This window comes from Quercus lobata, chromosome 2 (genome assembly GCF_001633185.2).
Source record: "Quercus lobata isolate SW786 chromosome 2, ValleyOak3.0 Primary Assembly, whole genome shotgun sequence".
NCBI classification, from domain to species: Eukaryota; Viridiplantae; Streptophyta; class Magnoliopsida; order Fagales; family Fagaceae; genus Quercus; species Quercus lobata.
This window is the reverse complement of record NC_044905.1, coordinates 20,743,947-20,768,354: the sequence shown is the minus strand read 5'-3', so window position 1 is coordinate 20,768,354 and position 24,408 is coordinate 20,743,947.

Sequence of the window (24,408 nt, the reverse complement as noted above, 5' to 3'; positions counted from 1 at the left end):
ATGAGGATAACTCTGATTCGCTAGATTATGATAACTATGCGGATACAGATTGATAGACAGATAGATATGTCAAGAAAGATAGAATGCTCTCTCGAACAGACAATGGCGACAGATCATTATTCACCAGCAACAGATCACTATTCACCAGCATGCTTGAATAACTTTCAGATAGACCCAAGAAAGTCTAGACAAAAATGGACAGATGTTTAAAGTATAGACAGATATTTAAAGTTACTACTGTTCACCAGTATGCGTTTCCCATTCTTGAGCCAGAGCATTTGGATCTTCAAGTGATAAATAAGTATCTCCTGTATACCAGTTGTATTTAGGGATAAAACCCCAATCATGGATAAGAGCCAAAATGTGGACTGGCCGAGCTTCCATATAATAGGTAGTATCCCAAGCTGGAAGAGTGCTCCAGATAGTGATCTTCATATAATTAAGTCCTCTAATCTCTGCAGCTACTTCTTGGATGACTTTGGGAAATAAACTAATTTGAATTCCAGAAGTTATGATTATTTTGCTAATAAACCCTGCTTCTAGCATTTCAGATAACCATAAAGGATCACAAATTACTGGATCTTTTGTCTCCGTATTTATAAGTAATCTCGGATAGGGATTGTATTTGTCAAAAGTTCCTTCATAAACTCTGTCTGCTTCTCCAAAGCTACTACACAAGTAATTAGCATAAAGGATAGAATTAAATATTGTACTGAACCTTTGACAAACTCCCCTTTCCTTGACAGACATAATTTTGGGTGGTCCCGCAATGGAGTTACCCGAGGAGGTGGTCCCGATAGCAAGAATACTAGTGGTTAGTAATAGTTCCTCCAGTAATCATTAATTTCTTGGAAATAGAATAAATATGTTTATTAGTTCATTATCTGTTTCATAATCCAAAAGACTAGAATTAATAGTCAACAATGGTTGGAAGAACAATAAAATATTGAAATTTTTTATTTTTTATTTTGTAGATAAAATGTATATGCTTAAGTACTACTACTACTAGGTAGAATAGTATTATCTACTGTTGAATTTGTAGGAATCTCATCATCATCCATTACTAGGTCAATTTTATTAGTGCTTTTATCCTTTGAGATGGAAATTTCTTTCAGTAAGTATATATCCTTGGGGAATGGGGGTAGGAGGAACTTAAAGAATACTTCTGTTTCCAAAATATTAGTACATATTCCATTGTTTGTCGTGAAAAAAGGGTAAAGCAAAGCCAAAAAATGATTTCCTAATATAACTTTAGAGGACAACTTATCTATTAAGAAGAAAGGTGTTCTAAAATTGATTCCATTATTATATATGTATGCCTTAGTTAGTGTATTACTTATTTTAAGTCTATCACCATTAGCCTGAGTTAATCTATTTGTTGTTGATTCATAATACTTGGAAGGTATTAATCCTTCTTGTATGCAATTCATATTAGCACCTGAATCAACAAGGGCAATAACTGTTAATGAGAATTCTTTATGAACAACAAAAGTTATTTCAGTATACCACTTTTGGAATATCATTTTGTCAATTATATTTTAGTTATCTATTAAAGCATGCCTTTTAAGATGAGATTTTCTGATTTTAATTCTTTCAGTTCATTTTTTAGATTACTAATATCTGATTGTAGGTCTGTCACAGTTATAGGTTTATTGAGTTTAAATCTATCAGTAATTTCTGTACAATTATAAGTTGACTTATAATATTTTAGATCTATTTCAAATCTATTAGTTTGAGTTAAAGATTCTTTTAATTTGGATAAATAATCTTTCTTAGACTATAGATCTGGAAGTCTATCTATCAAATCCATTATTATGTCTTCTTGTTTTGTTAAGACACTTATTCTTAATTTTCTTTTACAATAACAATTATTAGGATTATTACAATTACATAATTTAACATTTTCATCATGTGAAGAAACATCTGTAGATGATGATGAGGTGATGTTACAATTATCTATATGGTGAATTTCATTATCTGTTTCATCACTATCTGTCAGTTCTATTATACTTATTAATTTATCCTTTCATTTTCCTGATATGTCAAGTGATAGACCACAAACTGAATGACCCTTTGTGATAGAAATTAATTAATTAATTAGTCAAATTGTTAATAAATCAATTTATCATGCAAACGTGTGGTAGCACAAACAAATCACCAATAAACTAATTATGCAACGGAAAATAAATAATATGGTGATTTGTTTACGAATGGGGAAAACCTAATGTCAAAAACCTCACCGGGTGATTTTCAAGTCACCACTCTCAAAACTCCACTATTATCACAACAAGTGGTTACAAGTAAAGGAATCCCAAGTACCTTACCAACCTACAGTTGAACCCTTACCCCAATACCCAATTGGACTATAGTGACAGTTCCCCTATGGTTTAGGTAGCTCCACAATGATGACAGAGATGTTGCTTCTTTTGTTTAGGCTTTTGAGAGTTAGCCTTCTTAACCCTAGGGTTTTTAACATCTTTATTCTCAAGCTTAGGGGGTGCTCCTAAGATAGATTTACCCTTGTCTATGTTCTCACTAGCTAATTCAGTTTTAATCTCATTGTTCTCAATTTTAACATTATTAGCAGGAGGAACAAAAACAGTAGTACTAGAAGAAGCAATATTAGAGGAAGATAGACCATACCCTAAGCCTGTTCGATCTGAAACAGATTTCTGAATGCTTAGCATCGCATCTAGCTTTGCGCTTGAAGTCCTTTCCAATTGAGCTCTGACTTGACACAGCTCTACTTCAAGCTTCTTGGTCTTCTCAGCCAAGAAATTGTTCTCAAACCTCAATGCTCATATGGTCTGATTAGCCTTATCAAACTTTGTGGAAAGCTCCTCATGGTCAAGTTCCACATCACTGAGTTTCTTGGTGGTTAGCCTATACAATTTCTCATGCTTCTTGGAAAGCTTGTACAGTTTTTCATAGGATATATGAATGTCATCTTGATCATCCATCTTCTCAAACTTAGATTCCACCAATTCCTCTTCTTCAACCACATCTTTGACAATCCTATTAGTAGGATGACAATGGTTGTGAAGGCATTTAAGATTCCGTCATCCTCATTGTCGGAATCATCCTCGGGTTTGGTGTCACTCAAGGTAACAGGAAGTGCCTTGCTCTTCCCAATGCTCTTGAGGTATGTAGGACACTTATGCTTCATGCAAACAAAGCCTTGACACCTAAAGCACTTAGGTCCTGCGGGAACAGTGTACTGACCACCTTTCTTAGCATCCTTCTTCCCTTTGTCTTGGCCTTTAAACTGAGAAGAACTGGATTGCCTACGATCCTTGTTGAAACCCTTTCCATTGGCGTTCTTCATAAACTTCTTGAACTCCTCATTGGTGACTGCATTGAACAACGCATTCAATGCTCTACTGTTGAAGTTTGCCGCCTTAATCTTAGTATCATCCCAGTCGGTTGGCGCTTCTGTAGGTTTAGTCCAGCCTATCTCCACAACTTGCCACACTTTCTCATCTAAAGACTGCAAGAAAGCTCTCATGCGTACTTTCTAGTATGCATAGTTAATGCCATCAAAATAAAGGAGGTATGACTGATGGCTGTTCTCTATCCATGATAAACAGGGGTCAATAGATCAACATAGCTAAGATTAGACCCTAATCAGAGTGTGCCTACTTTGATACCACTTGATAGGCCACAATCTGAATAACCCCTTGTGATAGAAATTAATTAATTAATTAGTCAAATTGTTAATTAATCAATTTATCATGCAAACGCGTGGTAGCACAAACAAATCACCAATAAACTAATTATGCAGCGGAAAATAAATAACACGGTGATTTGTTTATGAATGGGAAAAACCTAACAGCAAAAACCCCACCAGGTGATTTTCAGATCACCACTCCCGAAACTCCACTATTATCACAACAAGCGGTTACAAGTAAAGGAATCCCTAGTACCTTACCAACCTACAGTTGAACCCTTACCCCAATACCCAATTAGACTTGTTCTGTAGTGACAGTTCCCCTTTCTGATGCATGACTCCCAAGTACGTGACTAACCAATTGCGCAGATCCCAGTATGCGACTTCAATCACCAACTAAGAAGATTGTTGGTTGCAAAGTTCTTCAGTTCATCCACACGATGAAGATCAAGAAGATGCTTGGTCACAAAACCCTACGTTGCACATACACAGCAACTTCTTCAAGAGAAAGAGATGAACTAGGGCAAGAACTTCGTCTCTGGTCACAATTTGCTTGAACAGAGTTTGCTTAATGCTTATGCAACTTGTGAACTGTTTGACGGCCCTTAAAATAATCCTTTTATATGTCTAGGGTTAAGAGAAAAGATGGCCCAAAGACATATTCACAGATCCCAAGAAAATCATATTTGAATTCTGAAATTCTTAAACCTCGATAGATAGGAGGTGTCGAGTAGCTGTTGAGTAGGTGTCGAGCACACCAGTCTTTGAACAACTTTCTTAAGCTTGATAAATGCAGCTGTCAAGTAGCTGTTGAGCTTTAATGATTTTGCACTATCAACTTGTTTTCTTGGACAGACTTGAAGGTTTCAATACTTGATCTTGAAACATGGTTTCTTGAAGTATTTAAACACATCCTAAATCTACCCAAATGTAAGTAAAGTGCATTTTGTCGAAGGATAAGCCAATTACATAAAGCAGTGACATATGTTCCTAACAAGTGAAACACATATGTCCTAACATCAAGTTTATTTATCTTTCTTTGAAAGTTACAATATTTACTAATGTGTCCCTTTTTCCCACATTTGAAGCAAGTAATGTCACTTTCCCTACGTCTATCATGTTTCTTTCTTTTGGATTCTTCTTTCTTGTCTCTAGACTTACCTTTATAATATCTTCTATTATTTTTATTGTATGTATCATTTCTATCATTTCTCTTTTCTTTTCTTCTTTTCCTAGAGGGGGCAATTAATGTGTCAAAACCATATTGCTCACAAAAAGTTCCGAGCTCTTTTTTAGCATACCTTTTTTTTTTTTTTTTTTTTTTCCTATTTGATTTTTTAGCCTTAAATCATTACATAGCCATAGACCTGTTTTATTAATTGAAGATATTATGTCTCCATATGTTAAGCCAGGATATTCTATAGTTCCTTCATTATTGTCTATATCAAGTCTAACTTTCTGAGCAAATAAATAAGGTAAGCCAGCAATGAATTTTTCTTTCCAGTAGGATTGTTGGCAATCATTCCTACTTAAAACTTTTGAAATAAAAACATCTTTATACCATCTAAAATCTAAAAGTTTTGGACATCTTAAATTAATTAAAACATCTGAAGCACTCTTTATATTGATTGGGATCACCAACAAAATGTTTAGTTATGGTAAAAATTAAAGTATTAACTGCATCTTGTGAAGGTTGTCTATCTGTCATTATAATACGTCCATTTGTTTCTCTTTTAGCAGCTGTTAATAATTCATTTCTGTCATCATTATTTAAATAATGATCTCACCAGCCTTTCAATTGACCAGTAAAACCAATGACAATTAAATGAGCTATCTAATGGTTCTGTTTTCCATGATTCTTAGAAACATTAGTGAGCAAAGTCATTTCATGTAAAAGGTTTATTATTTCATATTCTGACATTCCATCAATATTCCGTTCATAAATTAAATTTGGCGAGTAAGATGAATTGACATAAGTATGCCTTTCTTCAAATTGTAAATAAGGGGGAGTAGGTTTTGGATTCCAATTCTTTTTAGGGTATAATTCTTCAATTTTTCCTTTTTTGCAATCTTGCAATGAAGATGCTAAAGTTAATTTATTAATTTGTAATTTATTTGTAAATTGTGATTCCAAATTATTTATGTCAGATAAATCTGTCAAATCTGTCAATTGATTGTCTTCTGATTCTTCATCCTCTGAAGAGTCAGTTCGTCTTGTTGTATTTAACGTTATAATATTCTTGTTTTTTAATGGCTCCATATCCCTTAATGATTCTAGTTTCATTAAGTCTAGTTTTTTTAATTTATTTCATTAAGTAAATTATCAGTTTTTTCTATCATAGGTCTCTTTAAAGGTGCTCTAAGGTAAGGAGGTAGTTCATGAGGGAAAAACAAAGGGGTATTAGACGTATTTTTTTTTTTTTTTTTTATGGAAGTGGAAGAGGATGTTATTCTGTCTTCTATGTCTTGCTGCTTTTGACCAATTGTTTTTAGATAGGTATTGGTGTAATTATTCTGTTGAATTATACTATCTAGGTTCTTATTATCATCACCTAGCCTAGGTCTTTTGATAGGAGTAGCCAACACTTGGACTCCACTATTTTGATTCAAAGGGTGGATAAATCTGATATACTTTCTCTTGATTTTCTATCTTTGTCCATGACAATATCTTTTCTATTACACTTATCTTTTTGTTATAATAGTCCAAAAAATCAAAGAAACTAAAGTGTGTCTTTAAATCTATCATCATTTCATAATACTTGGTTCTTAAATTATTCCTTTCTTGTTCATTATAATTCTCAAAAAATTGGTTTTTTCTGTCACTATTTTCGGATTTTAAGTAGTCATGTTTTAGTAATTCTTTATCTAAAACTAATTCTTTAGATAAAACATTAATTTGTCTATCATGTTCTGTAAATCCTAATATGTTTTTATGGGTAGGAGAATCAGGTTGAGGTTGGGGCTGAAAAAGGGGTTGGTGAACATTAGGGGTAGGTTGGGTTGTGTTTGCCGGATAATAAGCTGTCTTTATCTGGACAGGGGTTCTTTTAGTATTTATAGGGGGAAGGTGTATAACTAGAGGAAGATTCTGAGGAGGTAAAGGTCTTGAATCAGAGAAAGATGTCCTAGAGGAGAATGAGCTTCTAGGGGTAAACATCATAGGGGTCTTTCTGCCTGAAGAACTATTGGGTCTAATAAGGCTATTGGTATGTCTATTGATAGGCCAACAACGAATTGACCCCTTGTGATAAATTAACCAATTAATTTAGCCAAGTGAATTAATTAAGTTAATTAATCATGTAAACGCATGGTAGCATAAACAAATCACCAATAAACTAATTATGCAGTGGAAAATAAATAACATGGTGATTTGTTTACGAATGGGGAAAACCTAAAGACAAAAACCCTACCGGGTGATTTTCATGTCACTACTCCTAAAATTCCACTATTATCAAAACAAGTGGTTACAAGTAAAGGAATCCCAGTACCTTATACCAATCTACAGTTGAACCCTTACCCAATACCCAATTGGACTTGTTCTGTAGTGACAATTTTCCCTTTCGGTGCATGGTTGCCAAGTACGTGACTAACTAATGCGCGGATCCCAGTACGCGATTTCAATCACCAACTAGAGAAGGTTGTTGGCTACAAAGTTCTTCAGTTCATCCCAACGATGAAGATTAAGAAGATGCTTGGTCACAAAACCCTGCGATGCACATACAAAGCAACTTCTTCACAAGAATGATGAACTAGGGCAAAACTTTGTCTCCGATTACAAATTGCTTGAACAAACTTTGCTTAACACTTGTGCAACTTGTATACCCTTTGACAGCCCTTAAAATAATCTTTTTATATGTCAAGGGTTATAAGAAAAGAAAGCCCAAACACATAATCCTGGATTAGAGTCAACATAGAACTGGAATTCTGTTTTTCACAAAGCTCGACAGATAGCTGTCTGTCGAGATGCTGTCAAGCCTTGGGGCTGGAATAGCTTCTTAAGCTCGATGGATAGCTAGTTGTCGAGCTTTAATGAACAACACTTCTTCAGCTTGAATCTTGGACAGACTTGCATGTCTTCAACACTTGATCTTGAAACACAGTTTCTTGAAGTATTAAACACATCCTAGATCTACCCAAATACAAGTAAAGTATGTTTTGTCAAAGTATAAGCCAATTACATAAAATAGTGACATATGTTCCTATCAAGTAAATTACATATGTTTTAACATCTATCATTATTATTGAAGGAAATAATAACTGTACCATTTGTCTTTTGGGCTATAAAATTTGGCTCAGTGTTTTCTATCTTTGGTGTGGGAGCAATGGCCAGTAGTTGCCATTGTTCAGGAAAGTTTATATCTTTCCACTGTATCTGTTGGGGTACACGAAGTCTACTATTTGTGGTTGATGCTTGAAGAAGGAGAGTATGTCCTTTAAGGGATGGTTCAACCATGGATTGAGGGTCAAGAGTGGTTTTCATCAGTTTATAATAAATCCTATAAACAATGGCTAAAGGTTCTGAGCCTTCTTTCATATAGTAATCGTCTGTTTTTACATTCAAAGTTAAAGCATAGGATAACAATTAAAATATACTGGTCCATTATGTAAACTTGTTTCCATCATTCCTAAAAGTGAGTCATTAAATCAGTAATATGGAAGCATAAACAATGATAAAATAGATGATAAAGAAGAAAATAGAAAAATAGATATATTCAAAATAAGTTAAAACAGAATATGGAATATGAAAACTGAAACTAGTAAAATCTTACTTGAATAAAACTTCTGTCTTTGATTAAACTTGAAAACAAACCGTCTTTGATACAAGCTTTGAAAATAAAACACTATCTAAAGATTTACAAGATTACAAAGTAAAATCTGTAAAGGGTTACAAGATTATATTTGTCTAGAAGGGAAGGGTTACAATATTACAAGAAAGGAAGGATTACAAGAGTCTTTTTGAGGGAGAGGGAGAGCTATCTTGGACCTAAGCTTTGAACCTCGGAAATGGACCTAAGATTGGACCTCGAAAATGGACCTAAGATTGGACCTCGAAAATGGACCTATCTTCTGTCTTCGAAGTCTATCCTTTTATAGATGAAATAAACTATGGTAAGTCTTCAAAAGTAACTTGAGTTAGTTAACTTAAGTTAATCTGTTGGTGGAAACATATAGTAAAAGTTTTACTATTCATGAACAGTAGTCTGTTTGGAATCTATCAGGAAACGCATACTAGTGAACAATAGTAACTTTAAATATCTGTCTGTACTTTAAACATCAGTCCATTTTTTTCTAGACTTTCTTGGGTTTGTCTGAAAGCTATTCAAGCATGCTGGTGAATAGTGATCTGTCACTAGTGAATAGTTTTCTGTCGCCATTGTCTGTTTGGGAGAGCATTCTGTCTTTCTTGACATATCTGTCTATCTATCAATCTGTATCCAAAGAGTTATCATAATCTAGCGGATCAGAGTTATCCTCATACTGCTTATGCTCATGAATCACTCCATAATTACTACATAGAACACAGTATGAAATAAGAACATAAATAGGAACACGATCCTTTATTGTCATTAGTCTGGGATCCTTAGTAATCTTTCTTTTCCTAAAAAGCCTTCTTGCTGAAGGTCTTGGACCATACACAGCTATCTTGTTGGTGTAGCTATATGAGTGGAACCTTCTGTCTAATTCTTTTTGTACTTCATAAATCTTATTACTCATGAAATTAGACAATTCTTGAGCCAAAGCATTTGGATCTTCAAGTGATAAATAAGTCCTGTATACTAATTGTATTTAGGGATACAACCCCAATCATGGATAAGTGCCAAAATGTGTACTGGCTGAGCTTCCATATCATAGCTAGTATCCCAAGCTGGAAGAGTGCTCTAGATAGTGATCTTCATATAATTAAGTCCTCCAATCTGTGTAGCTACTTCTTGGATGACTTTGTGAAATAAACTAATCTGAATTCCAAAAGTTATGATTATTTTGCTAATAAACCCTTCTTCTATCATTTTAGATAACCATAAAGGATCACAAATTACTGGATCTTCTATCTTCGTGTTGATAAGTAATCTTGGATAGGGATTGTATCTATCAAAATTTCCTTCATAAACTCTGTCTGCTTTTCCAAAGCTTTCATACCATGTAGCTTTATGAGATAGCCATATGTCGTCTGTCATGTCTTCCGTTCTGATAAATGCTGTAGAGACTAAAACTTTAAAAAGATGCATCCATCTGTCATAAGAACTTGTTAGGGCTTTATAAGTTAATATTTTTTGTTGGATTTCAGGAAGTAAAGTTCTAATGGCAAGTCTCGTATTTTGCTGAATCTTAGGGTGGAGCTTTGAAAAGCTTGTTCCCATAAGATAGCTTTTTAGAGACTGTGATTCTGTCGTTGTGGAGCTTGAATCTCCTTCCTCCTTGCCAAGGAGTTGACAACTAGATGCTTCAATGAATGCATTGGTGCTAACTAGATGTAATTCCAAAGCCTTAAGGATCTTTCGGAATAAAGGTTTTTGTCTAAGGGTGAAGGCTTTGGAATAAATTGTAAATTATCAAGAAGTATTTTAATATGAAGAGGAAGGTCTGTAAATTCTCTATCTTGAAACATGAGGTTAGTGCGGAACACTTTTTGTAGAATTACACTTTTTTCACCACACGAATACATTGCCTTTGCTAGCAACGTATCCTGAAGGGATATTGTGTCTATCGAGACACCTTCATGCCTATCTGAAATTTTTACTGAAGGCTTTTAGATTCCTTTGGGTTGCACCGCTGGTGGCTTGCCCTTGTTTGTTTGAGAGGATTTTTTATTCATAGTAGTCTGCAATTGGGTTTCGGAAAAAAGATTATGTCCGGAGTAAATATTTTCTTGCAAAGCTTCTTTAAAATTTATTTTTAAAATTCTTTTGCCAATGTCTTTCTGTGAAATTCTTTTAAAGTATTTTATATGAAAAGTATATATAATAAAACAAACTTTTTTCCTGTACACCTTTGTGCTCATGCCGAGTAGTGGTACAAGAGTAATCATGATGAAGTCTTTCAATGTTAAAGGGGCTAAAATCCAAAAACTTTACAAAATCTGCCATGATTCTATTCGTTTTGTATGTATTACTATTTGTCTCATTTTGTGAGAATATGTGAAATAAAGCTTCTCCATAAAGTCTTTCATCATCTACTGTAATAATTTGGGGAAAATCTATCAGAGACTTATGATTAACTCTATTTGTTAAGAAATTAATCTGTCTTTATTCAAGAAATTTCCACAATTAATATGTTGTTTAATGATTAGCAAAATAGAATATGTCAGAGCTTCTTTTATTAAAACATCTGTTATGTGAACATTTGAGGATACTATAAAGGGTGTAAGTATGTTATTTATTATAATCTTGTTGGGTACTTCTATCAAACTGTCAGTCCATTCATATTGACTAAAATTTGGAATCATATTTCCATCTTTTATGCCTTTTCCACTAAGTTCCTTTTCACAAAAAGTTTGGACTATTTGTAGGTGCCTATGCACAAAAGCAATGAGAGAATAAGAGCAAATCTCTGTCTCTATATCTTGTTTGAGTCTCTTTATGTCATTATCTATCAAAGGGTCATCAAGTGATATTTCTGTCTTTAAAGATGACAAACTTCTTTCAGTCTATAGATTCTTTCTTTATCAATATCTTTTAAAATAGTGATATTATTACGTGAATAAACTTCTTTTGGGATAAAGGATAAGATAAAAGGTACATTGGTTGCAATTCCTTTTTCTGTCTCTAAAAAGGGATAAATCAAGACAACTTTCGAAGAGAGGTCTTTAACAGTTTCAAAACATATATCGTTAGTACAAATATGAGGCAATTTATGATTAATTAACTGTAAACTTTTCACTTCTGCACTTGAGTCTGTCAAAGAAGATTCTTTATTAATTATTAAAGTGATTTCTGTATACCATTTTTGAAAAATTACTTTGTCGATTAATCTTAAAAAATTCTGCTTGTTGTTATTATTATCCAAAATATCTCCTTAGATGTATGAATTTTATTTCTCTACAATTAAAAAGTTACTAGGAACATATATTACTACTTCAGCCACTACTTGCTCCTTGATAGCGTTGGTCAGCCTTAGACTCATTGGCAAACCATAGTTTCGCGTTGGTCAGCCCGTTTTGTTAACGGATGGACAGGTGTTGTTTGGGTGGTCCCGCAATGGAGTTTCCCAAGAAGGTGGTCCCGATAGCAAGGATACCAGTGGTTAGTAATAGTTCTGCCAGTAATCATTAATTGCTTGGAAATAGAATAAATATGTTTGTTGGGAAATTTAGACACCGGTTGATAGAGTTAACAAGTTTTAAATCCAAATTGTTAATTAGATTTATTATGAATAAAACTTGCTAAAACAAACAAACATCAATATCATGTGAAAATCATGTAGGGGAAAAAATAAATAAGACAAGATATGATGACCCAGGAAAACCAATGAAACAAACTAGTTTCACAGTAAAAAACTTGGGTGGAAACCTTCCCGAAAAGTAATCCACTATAGTAAAGAGAAGTTTCAGATCTAGTACAAAACCTTTGTCCCTAGACTCTACAATTCCCGTAGATGAACTTACAGCATAAACCTTCTATCGCTTCAGAACCTCTGAACTCTTCAATATATGAATGCCACCCTTTGATGCACGAATCCCAGTACGTGACTAATCAATTGCACGGATCCCATTACGTGACTTAATCACTAACTAGAAGAAGATTGTTGGTTGCAAAGTTCTTCACTTCATCAACAATGAAGATCAAGAAGCACTTGGTTACAAAATTCTAAGGAATAAAGACGCAGTAGCTTCTTTCAGAGAGAATAAGGCATAAGTCACCTTTTGCATATGTTCTCCTTGTATCCTCTTATGTGACGGCCTCTAAAATAAGCCTTATATATGTCTAGGGTTGTGAGAAAAGAAACCCTACACAAATACATAAGCTTGGGCCGAAAATTAGATCTGGAAATCTTAATTCTCATAACCTCGATAGATACCTCGATCGATCGAGAATCTGTCGAGCTTCATTCATTAAATCTCGATAGATAGCTATCTGTCAAGTAGCTGTTGAGCTATCTGTTCGCAAGTGTCGAGCTATTTGTCCAACTTTAATGAATAGCCTTCTTCACTTGTTTCTTGGTCCAATCTTCATGGCTTTAATACTAGACTTGAACAATATGTTTCTTGAAGTATTAAACACATCTTAGATCTACCCAATTACAAGTAAAGTACATTTTGTCAAAGGATTAGCTAACTACATAAATATTGACATATGTTCCTAACATGAATCACATATGTCCTAACAACGTTTATTAGTTCATCATCTGTTTGCTTGTTCACGCTTAGGCTAGGCACAAACTAATTAGAAACATGGACTATGATGATATAGATTATGATGAAGGTTATAGCATGAAAGATATAGATAATAATTGGTTAAATAGTAATGTGGATTATGAAACAGATTCTGATTCTGACAGTGAAATTGATGATTATAATCATAATAGTAACACAAATAATTGAAGTACTTTAACAGGAGATAAAATCAACCAACAAACTGATAGACACAATAATAGTTTTTTGGATATAATTAATAAAAAAATTAGAATCTTTAGAAAATATTGACAGATCCGCTATATATACTAAAGTAGAAAAGAAAAGTGATAGTTTTTTGGACCTCTATAAAAGAATGAAAGCTTTAAATTCACATTTGAAAGAAAAAAGCAAATTTGAACCCCATAATAGATCATCTTTAACAAAAACTATGACAGATAATTGGTATATAAATTGATAGGGGAGCAGAAAATTAGTCCGACTCCAGTTTGTCCAAAGGTATTGTCCAGAGCCAATTGAGCAAGTTGGATCAAGAATCACCCTAGAAGAAGTAAAAGTGTTCATGGACAATAATACTACTCTTGATCAATAAAGTCTCCCATGGACGATAAAGTCATCCATGAAGGTCGTCCATGGACGATCTCCAGATGTCCATGGACGACCAAACCGTCCTACACCAGACGGACGAATACGCAACACTTGCAAAACTTTCGACTCCCTGTAGCGGTTACTAAACCCATAACTATTGCCCTGAATCCATCAAATAAGTTAACTTCTGTTAGCGGTTACAATTTTAATAGCCGTTGAGGAAGGTAACTCCGGACTCGTTGGCTTCCACAAATCTTGGGGAGGTTATTTGGACAAATAACCGTCCCTAGGATCTCTATATAAAGGATCGGTCTGAACCCGAAAGAGGTAAGAACTTTTCTGAGACTTGACTCCCAAACATTTGGAACTTCATTCCTGTGAGACTAACTTTGCCATCGGAGGGGGTTTGGCCGGTCTTCTCCGGTCTCCTCTTTGACTGCGCTTGCTTTTTGTAGGCCTTCAACCGCTTCAGTATCCCACCGAAGCCAGATCATCCACCTTACTGATTCAGAACGATATCAGTTGGCACCGTCTATGGGAAGGGAGATTGTTTTGCAACTTTCTTTTCCACGACAAAGGGTTAGGATGGTCAGGACCAGATCGAGGGCTACTAGCCCAGGCCGTCAGGGAAGCAAAGGCGCTTCAAGTGATCCCCAACGTGATCGCCAATCTGCACCAGTCATGCAGACATCGTCTATTCAGCATATGCAATCTATGGCGACTGCAATGGCGGAGTTGACTCGGCAAAACCAAGAGTTAAGAATGGAGATCAATCAGAGAAGACAGACACATGAGGAACGTGAAGGAGGAGGACAAATACAAGGTCATGGCGATAGAGAAAATCCTGAGATTGGAAGTCAGTTAAGAGGCACCACTTCACGGATGGTACCACACTTGAAAGAAGAGATGGACCAAATGAAGAAAGTCATGGAGGAAATGAAAGAGAACATGAGGAGGACGAATCCTATAGAAGATCTGGTCTACAGAACTGACTCTCCCTTTACGGCTTCCATCAACAGTCATCCTCTACCATCAAAATTCAAATTGCCTTCCCTGGATTCATACGATGGAACGCGTGACCCATTTGACCACATTGCTACTTTCAAGACAACGATGCACCTTCAAGGGGTCCCTGATGAAATCATGTGTAGAGATTTCCCTACCACCCTTAAAGGCTCGGCATGAGTTTGGTTCAGTAAAATACCCCCAAGTTCTGTAGGTTCTTTCGAAGAGTTGAGCAAATTGTTTGTTAACAATTTCATCGGGGGACAGAGACACAAGCGTTCTTCATCCAGCTTGCTGACCATAGAGTAAGGGGAGAATGAAAGCCTACGGTCATTCATCACTCGCTTCAACAGAGAAGCCCTTAGTGTGGACGAGGTAGACGACAAGCTTCTATTGGCGGCCTTCCACAACGAGATTAATTCTGATCTATTTATCCATAAGCTATATTAGAAGGAGCCTCAAACCATGGCTAAGCTCGTCCATTCGGCTCAGAACTTCATGAATGCAGAAGATGCGATCATAGCCAAGAAGAGGAAAAGAGCCGAAAGGATGGAAGCGCACCCAGCGCGCCACTTAGAACAAGGCCCTCGTCCAAAGAAGGGACGGACGGAAGATAAGAAGGAACGAGATAACAGGAAGATGGGTCCTTTGGGAAGAAGACAGAACTATACGCCCTTGAACGCTCCACTTGATCAGGTGCTCATGCAAATCAAAGACGACCCTTCTCTAAAATGGCCAGAGAAGATGAAGGGAGATCCCAATAAGCGCAATAAAAGTAAATATTGTCGCTTCCACAGGGACTATGGGCATGACACGGATGAATGTTATGACCTAAAACAGTAAATTGAGAATCTTATTAGACAAGGGAAGTTGAGGCACTTCGTTGGAAGGGATCATAGAGATGAGAAGTTGAAAGGAAAAATGGAGGAATCGTCCTGACCCCTACTAGGAGAGATAAGGATTATCATTGGAGGAAACTCGATGGGGCAATCTTCCAAGTCGAAGAAGACGTACCTTAAAGTGGTGCAAAACGTCCAACTCTCTAGACGATCACCAAGGACGAGATCAATGGACGAGCCTACCATTTCTTTCACCGACGAAGATGCTGAGAGGATCCATCACCCGCACAACGATGCAATTGTCATTACTTTGCTTATTGCAGATTATACAACCAGGAGAGTGTTAGTTGACAATGGAAGCTCAGCAGACATATTGTACTACCCTGCCTTCCAACAGATGAGGCTTGGGCGGGATCAACTTTGTCCAGTTTGCTCACCATTGATAGGGTTTGGAGGAATGAAGGTATGGCCCGTAGGCACCATTACATTACCAGTAGTGGTAGGGTCATACCCGCAACAGATAACTAGGAAAGTCAATTTCCTCGTGGTGGACTGTTCGTCTTCATACAATGCCATTATTGGAAGACCAACTCTGAACAGTTGGAAGGCGATAACATTTACCTACCATTTATCAGTCAAATTCCCTACGGAGTACGAAATAGGGCAATCACAAGGAGATCAGTTGGCAGCTAGAGAATGCTATTTAGCCATGATGGCTTTGGACGAACAGGTGCAGACAATGAGCATTAAGGAAAGAAGAGTTGTTGCAGAGCCCACAGAAGTATTGGAAGATGTTCTTTTGCAAGAAGATGATCCCGAGAAATTCACCAGAATTGGAACAGGTATGAAGGAAAGGCAAGAAAAGACCTCATTCAGTTCTTGAGAAAGAGTATCGACGTTTTTGCATGGAGTCATAACGACATGCTGGGAATCGACCCAAGTGTAATCACTCATCGATTGAATGTGTACCCCTTTTTTAAGCTTATTCGTTAGAAGAAGAGGGTATTCGCTCCTGAGCGGGATAAGGCAATCAAGGAAGAGGTTCAGAAACTGACCACGGCACAGTTCATTAAGGAAGTCTATTACCCGGATTGGTTAGCCAATGTGGTGATGGTGAAGAAAGCAAATGGAAAGTGGAGAATGTGCATAGATTTCACTGACTTGAACAAGGCATGTCCGAAGGATAGTTATCCTTTGCCACGTATTGATCAATTGGTGGACTCTACGGCTGGCCATCAGTTGCTGAGCTTTATGGACGCCTTCTTAGGATATAATCAGATCAAGATGGATGAAGCTGATCAGGAAAAGACTTCCTTCATTACCAGCCAAGGCTTGTTTTGCTACAAAGTGATGCCCTTCGAATTGAAGAACACAGGGGCAACTTATCAAAGGTTAGTAAATCACATGTTTCGTCCACAGATAGGACGGAATGTAGAGGTTTATGTCGACGACATGCTTGTAAAGAGCATAGACGAGGAAAGCTATTTGGACGATCTACAGGAAACCTTTGAAACACTTAGGCGATATAAGATGAAATTGAATCCAAGTAAATGTGCATTCGGAGTATCGTTGGGAAAGTTTTTGGGGTTCATGGTTTCGCAAAGAGGAATCGAGGTGAATCCGGACAAGATCCAAGCCATATTGGACATGGAGCCACCGAAGAATATTAAAGAAGTCTAATCCCTTATTGGACGAGTTGCTGCTTTGAACAGATTTGTTTCGAAAGCCACAGACAAATGTTTACCTTTCTTCAAAGTCCTCAGGAAGGCATTCGAATGGACGAACGAATGTCAAAAGGCCTTCCAAGACCTGAAGCACTATCTCACTACAGCTCCATTATTAAGTCCGTCCGTGCAAGAAGAAGAACTGTACCTATACTTAGTGGTGTCTCCACACACCGTAAGTTCAACTCTAATCAGAGAGGAAGGGAAAGTACAAAAACCAATGTTCTACACTAGCCGAGCTCTAAGAAGAGCAGAGGGAAGGTATCCACTTATAGAGAAATTGACTTTTGCACTGATAACAGCTTCAAAGAAGTTAAGACATTACTTCCAAGTTCATGTCATCAATGTCATGACGGACCATCCGCTCAAGAAAGCAATGAACAAGCTGGAAGCCGCAGGACGACTGATTCAATGGGCGGTGGAACTTAGTGAGTTCGACATTCGGTACCAACCGAGAAATACAATAAAGGCTCAAGCCCTAGCAGATTTCATTGCAGAGTTCACTCCGAGTTACGAGGATCTTAGGGAAGGAGAGTACAATAAAAAATGGGTCGTCCATGTAGATGGATCGTCTACATTGTATGTTGAAGGAATCGGAGGTGTTTTGCAGTCGCCATAAGGAGACAAGCTAAAGTACAAAGCTCATTTGCAATACCATACTACTAATAATGAAGTGGAGTATGAAGCTCTTTTAAAGGGGTTGGAGTTGGCTAAGTCTGTAGAAGCAGACTCAATACTTGTCTTGGGAGACTCTCAGTTGGTCATAGGCCAAGTAAATGGGACATGTGAAGCCAAGGAAGACAGAATGAAGAAATATCTAAAGAAGGTAGTGCGTCTTGTAAAGAAATTTAAAAAAGATGATTTCATTCAAATCCCAAGGGAAGAGAATGTGGAAGCAGATATTCTGGCAAAGGAAGCGTCTACGAATGAAGTAGTGGACGAGTTGGATGCAGTACAATACATGCCAAGTATAGACCTTCTAAAGATGCTACAGATAGAGGGTGACGAAAATTAGATGACCCCAATAGTGTCATACTTGAAGGACGGAAGGCTTCTAGAAGAGAAAGATGAAGCTAGGAAGCTCAGGGTCAAATCAGCTAGGTACATACTTATGGACGAAGTGTTATACAAAAGAGGTTTTTCCCAGCCTCTCTTAAGATGTTTGGCTCCGGACGAGGCAAACTACATGTTGAGGGAGGTTTATGAAGGAGCATGTGGTAACCATTCGGGAGCCAGATCACTCGTCCATAAAGTCATCCGTAGCGGATTCTATTGGCCAACCATCCAAGCTGATGCTAAGGCATATGTTAAAGTATGTGATCAATGTTAGCGCTTCAGCAACATTCCTCGACAGCCAGTAGAGTATCTCACGCCAATGATGGCCCCTTGGCCTTTCGCGCAATGGGGACTAGACATTTTGGGGCCCTTTCCAACTGGAACTCGGCAAATGAAGTTTTTGGTGGTAGGAATAGATTACTTCACAAAATGGGTAGAAGCCGAATCCTTAGTAAAAATTACACAACAGAATGTCAAGAACTTCATCTGGAAGAACAATGTATGCAGATTCGGGGTACCTAGGGTACTAGTGTCTGACAATGGACGACAGTTTGACAACACACCTTTCAGGGAATTTTGTGAACAGCTTGGAATGAAGAACCATTACTCCTCACCCTCCCACCCACAGGCCAATGGCCAGACAGAAGTAGCAAACCGATCCTTGTTGAAGATCATCAAGACTCGGCTCGAAGGGGCAAAGGGAGTATGACCGGATGAGTTACCAGGTGTTTTATGGGCTTACAGAATGACAGTGAGAACTCCAACAGGGGAATTTTAAACTAGCCTATGGAAGTGAGGCAGTTATACCGGTAGAAGTACACATGACGAGCCATAGGGTGAGGAAGTATTAAGCTGAAGAAAATGAAGAACAGCTCCGTCTTAACCTTGACCTTATGGACGAAGTCAGGATGGATGCAGAACAGAGAACAGCAAGGTACAAAAATCTTATGGCAAGACAATATGATGCCATGGTGAAACCTAGGCGCTTTAACATCGGGGATCTCATCCTGAAGAGGGTTACCTTGGCAATAAGAAACCCGGCCTATGGGAAACTTGGGCCAAATTGGGAAGGACCTTATAGGGTTATCAACTATAAGAGGCAAGGATCCTACTATTTGGAAGATTTAGATGGGCGGAGGCTAGAACACCCGTGGAATGTTGAGCACCTAAGGAAATACCATCAATAAGTACCGACTCTTAACAAAAGTGGCCTTGGACGAGATAGCTGGACGAGCAGAAGTATCATGTTTATTTACTACTATTATGCGTTTTAAGTATTTTAATAATCCCCTAGAAAGTACATTAGTGTTTTCACTTTTGTGCTATTCATGGACGAGTTGGTTTGTATTTTTAATTCAATAAGGGACTAGCTCAAGAGCATGTGCCATGCCTGTGGACAAATGTTTACATAAGTTTGGATTTTCAAATATATATATGATGTATTTTCAAGTATATTATTGGAATCCTTCATCTTTGTATATTCATTCAGACTGATCCACAAAAAAGAAAAATAAGCATGGACGAATGAAATCCTTGGACGCAAGGATATATCGTCCATAAGCTTTCCTCAAAAGGAAAAAAGGAACAAGGTACATCTGTCCAAAGCGTAAAGACGATATGAAACCTAAGTTGAAAATGAAACAAGGTACATTTGTCCAAAGCTTAAGACGAGATGAAACCTGAATTAAAAATGAAGCAAGGTACATCCGTCCAAAGCATAAGACGAGATGAAACCTGAGTTAAGGGTATATCCGTCTAAAGCTCAAGACGAGATGAAATTCGAGAAGTGGCCGTCCAAAACATGGACGAACAAAGACTGCAAAAACTAGTGTAACAATCCATTGCATTGGACGAGAAATTGCTGGGAAGTCTTATCAAGGACGATAAAATGATCGTCCCGAAATTTGAATGATGAATAAAATCAAATTGAAAAGGGAGTCATTCATAGACGAACTATACATAAGCTAAAAGGATTCAATTTGCTCTATCTTGGTGATGTAATAAGAAATTCACCCCCATAATCAAGACGAGGCAAACTGAATTCCTGGGTGGACGAATCACATAGCCACAAATGATATGATTAATGAAAATAAAATTTTCATACATAAAGCTGGAAATGTATGTATTCAAACACAATGGAAGGTGAAAATAGAAAATATTCATTTTTTCATGAAATTTAAAGAAGGGTGGACGACCCACGTCCAAAAACCCCTTAAGTTGTGAAAATGAAACTAATTGTATATAAAACTCGTCCACAATCTTGGATGAGACAATTGTACTTGTATGAACTTGAATAAAAGAAGTAAAAAGCCCAAAACAACGGGTACTTCCAGAAAAAGGAAAATAAAAGTAAAGTAAATTTTCTAAGGAAAATGATTTCACTTGGGCAAGCTTGTCTTGGGGTTGTCCTTGGTCACCTCAGTGTTAGCATCGTCCATTATGTTGACGTCCTCAGAGCTCGTCTGCAACAAGGAACTTTTAGTGGCGAGGGGAAGCTTAAAAGAGTTGAAGTTCAAGTCAGGATATGCCTCTTTAGCATCAGCACGAAAGTCCTCATAACTAGCTGTGTAATGGCTGTCTAGACGATTCTTGTACTTGTTAGACTTCTTAAAAGCTGCTATGGCTTCTGCACGTGCTTTTTCTAAGGACGAGGCAAACTCAGAGACTTGTCCTTCGAGATGGACAATACGAGTATCCTTCTCCAAGTTATCAGCCTTAAGCTCTTCCACCTCGTTCTTCAGCTTCGTCTCACTTCCTTGTAGACGATTAAAATCCTCGGTCAACCCAAGGACCTCCCCCTTCTTTAGCAAAACTTCATTGTTCAGCTCCTTCGCTTTGTCCTTAGCCGTCTTAGCCTCTACAGCAAGCTCCTTAGCTTGGCAGGTTGCTGTATAAAATTTTGACATAGCCTACATATGGACAAAAGGGAGTTGAACATCCTATTCAAATTAAATTTTTTTTTTGAATTTTTTTTTTCACATAAGGACGAGGGAAAGACTTACCTTAAAAAGGTCATGAATGCCGGAACATTCAAACTCCTTCACTGACATATTATAGCACTCATTCACTTCACGATCAATGACGATTCCTTTGAACGTCCTCCATGCATAACCCTCATCCAGAACTAGATTTGAAGGATGATCAGAGGGCTCAGATGAGCTAGGCTTGAGAGAAGCTTTGGGTGGAGGGGGAGGATCGGTCTGGACGGGATGGATTGTTTGGATGGGCTCCACATCCACCAGAGGTTCGTCCAAGTTCACTGTTGAAGGTACAAACTTGGGGACCTTGGGAAGGGAAGTCTTACCTGACTTTTGCTTCTTCGGGCCTCGACGACTTGGGAGGTCGTCCAGGTCCATAGCACTGGATATTGGCTTAGACTTCCTCTTCCCAACTTGGACGGAAGCCACTTGGACAGATGGAGGTGCAGTAACATCCTCGTCCCCACTAGTCACTGTTTTCTCTTTGTTTTCCCTCATTGTAGTTATCCCTGTAACGAGGAAAATCAATTAAAAAAAAAGAAAGAGAAGAAATGGAAATGAAATAAAGTGGACGATACTTATTTCGACGAGTAGTCTCCTCATGACTAAGGTTCTCTGCAATAGGCACTGGGCCGAGTCCCCAAGCTGCTAGACGACTGAGGGTTACCAAATCGTGGAAAGTCCTCCCAGGGAAGGTACTAACCACGTCTATTCGGTCTAGGTAAAATTTGTCCAAGTGTGGACGAACAACAGCTGCATCATCAAGAGAAAAGAGTTAGATGATTGAAAGATGGGAAAAAAGTAAGGAGAAAGGAAATGAAATGGAATGAAAACACACCCTCAGGACAAAGACGACCTAGAGGGCTGGTAAAAGATGGGAAGGGGGGACTGCCCACATTAGCTGGTCCCCCAGCCCAATTTCCAGAAATAACAAAAAATTCTTTTTTCCAAAGCCAATCAGACGAGCTACGGCCCTTAATTAAATTGTAATAAGAGCCCCTGGACGAGAACTGGTAAAAACCAGCAGATTTCTTTATCTCCGAGGGCTTATAACAGTAAAGGAACTCATCCACCGTTATTGGACGGTTCCCTTCCAGTGCCTCACGCTATAACACTTGCATGGCAACTATCGTCCTCCAACCATTGGGGTTGAGCTGGTTATGCCCAATACCCAACCTTTGGAAGAGGTCTCTACAGAAGGAATTTAGAGGAAACCTAAGACCAGCTAAAAGGTAAGAAGTATATACCCCTAAACCAAAGGAAGGAGAACAACACCATTCTCCAGCTTTAGGTAGACGAAGGTTAAGCTCTTTAGGAATTTGGTATCTATCTACAAGAATTTTTGACTTGGCAGCGTCTAAGGTGGATGCTACCTCTGGGGCACAACTATAAAAGATGTCTTCCTCGTCCTCTTTCTCTTCTTGAGGAGGGCTAGATGGCTGTCTGGACGAGCTAGCCCCAGATCCAGAAGCCATCCTACATTGTAGTTCCTGAAATTCCTCTAAGGGAATGCTAGGAACCCCAGACGAGTAATGCTCGTCTGAGGAATCACTACAGGACGAGCTATCTACACTATCCTCACTAGCCTCACTCCCAAAAGAAACTTCCTGGTACTCGTCTATCTCCCTCTCTATACTACTAGACGAAGACATGGTTGAAATGTAGAAAGATTTACGATGAAAACCTAAAAAGAAAGAAGAAGTACCTGATAGAACTAGGACAAGGGCTAGACGAGGCTCTTGGACGAGATGGCAGAAGGGAAAATGAGAGGAAAGTAAGGGGCATGAAAGAGAATGCACTATTTATAGGCCCCAGCAATAGGGTCACTGAAACGACATTCGCCACTCAAAAATTGACACGTGGCGATTCCTTTGGGAAATGGGTTCGACACGACTGGCCAACCAATAGCTTCGCGACACGTGGCTCACAAAAAGTGAAATTTTATTAAAATCACAACAATATCCTGGACGACCCTTTGAACAATGGGGCAACTGATAGGGGAGCAGAAAATTAGTCCGACTCCAGTTCGTCCAAAGGTATCGTCCAGAGCCAATTGAGCAAGTTGGACCAAGAATCACCCCAGAAGAAGTAAAAGTGTTCATGGACAATAATACTACTCTTGATCAGTAAAGTCTCCCATGGACGATAAAGTTGTCCATGAAGGTCGTCCATGGACGATCTCTAGATGTCCATGGACGACCAAACCGTCCTACACCAGACGGACGAATACGCAACACTTGCAAAACTTTCGACTCCCTGTAGCGGTTACTAAACCCGTAACTATCACCATGAATCCATCAAATAAGTTAACTTCCGTTAGCGGTTACAATTTTAATAGCCGTTGAGGAAGTTAACTCCGGACTCGTTGGCTTCCACAAATCTTGGGGAGGTTATTTGGACAAATAACCGTCCCTAGGATCTCTATATAAAGGACCGGTCTGAACCCGAAAGAGGTAAGAACTTTTCTGAGACTTGACTCCCAAACATTTGGAACTTCATTCCTGTGAGACTAACTTTGCCATCGGAGGGGGTTTGGCCGGTCTTCTCCAGTCTCCTCTTTGACTACGCTTGCTTTTTGTAGGCCTTCAACCACTTCAGTAGCCCACCGAAGCCAGATCATCCACCTTACTGATTCGGAGCGATATCATAAATAATAGTAGAAAAGATGAGATAGAAATAGGCTTACAGATATTAAAAGCGACTGATAGAAGAGTTGACAGAAAAACTAACCCAATTGAGGAAGGAACAACACGTATAGAAGATAAAGGAAAGAATCTCATAAAAGAAAGAAGTGCCGTAGAAAGTGCTATAGATATAATGAATGAAGACAAAGAAAGAGGTATGATAAGGAAAGGCATAATTAAAGAAATGTTAGAAAAAATAGAAAGACAAAAGAGCCTAATAGAGACAAGTAAGGAAGAAAGAGTAAAAGAAGTGTTAAAGAAAGAAAATAGTACTCTTGAAGAATCTCTACGTAGGAAGCTAGATGAAGACTTGAATCAAGAGAAATAGTCAACGAAGGGAGGAAAAACAATAATAATGATAGTTTAAAAGAAAAGGAAAATAGTGATATGTAGTAAAAGTAAAAGTGGAAAAAGTGGAAGAAGTCAATAAAGAAGACAAGAAGTGTAATAGTTTAAAGGAAAAAATTGATGAAAGGCTAAAATCAATTGAAAGAGAAATAATATATACCCAAATGGAT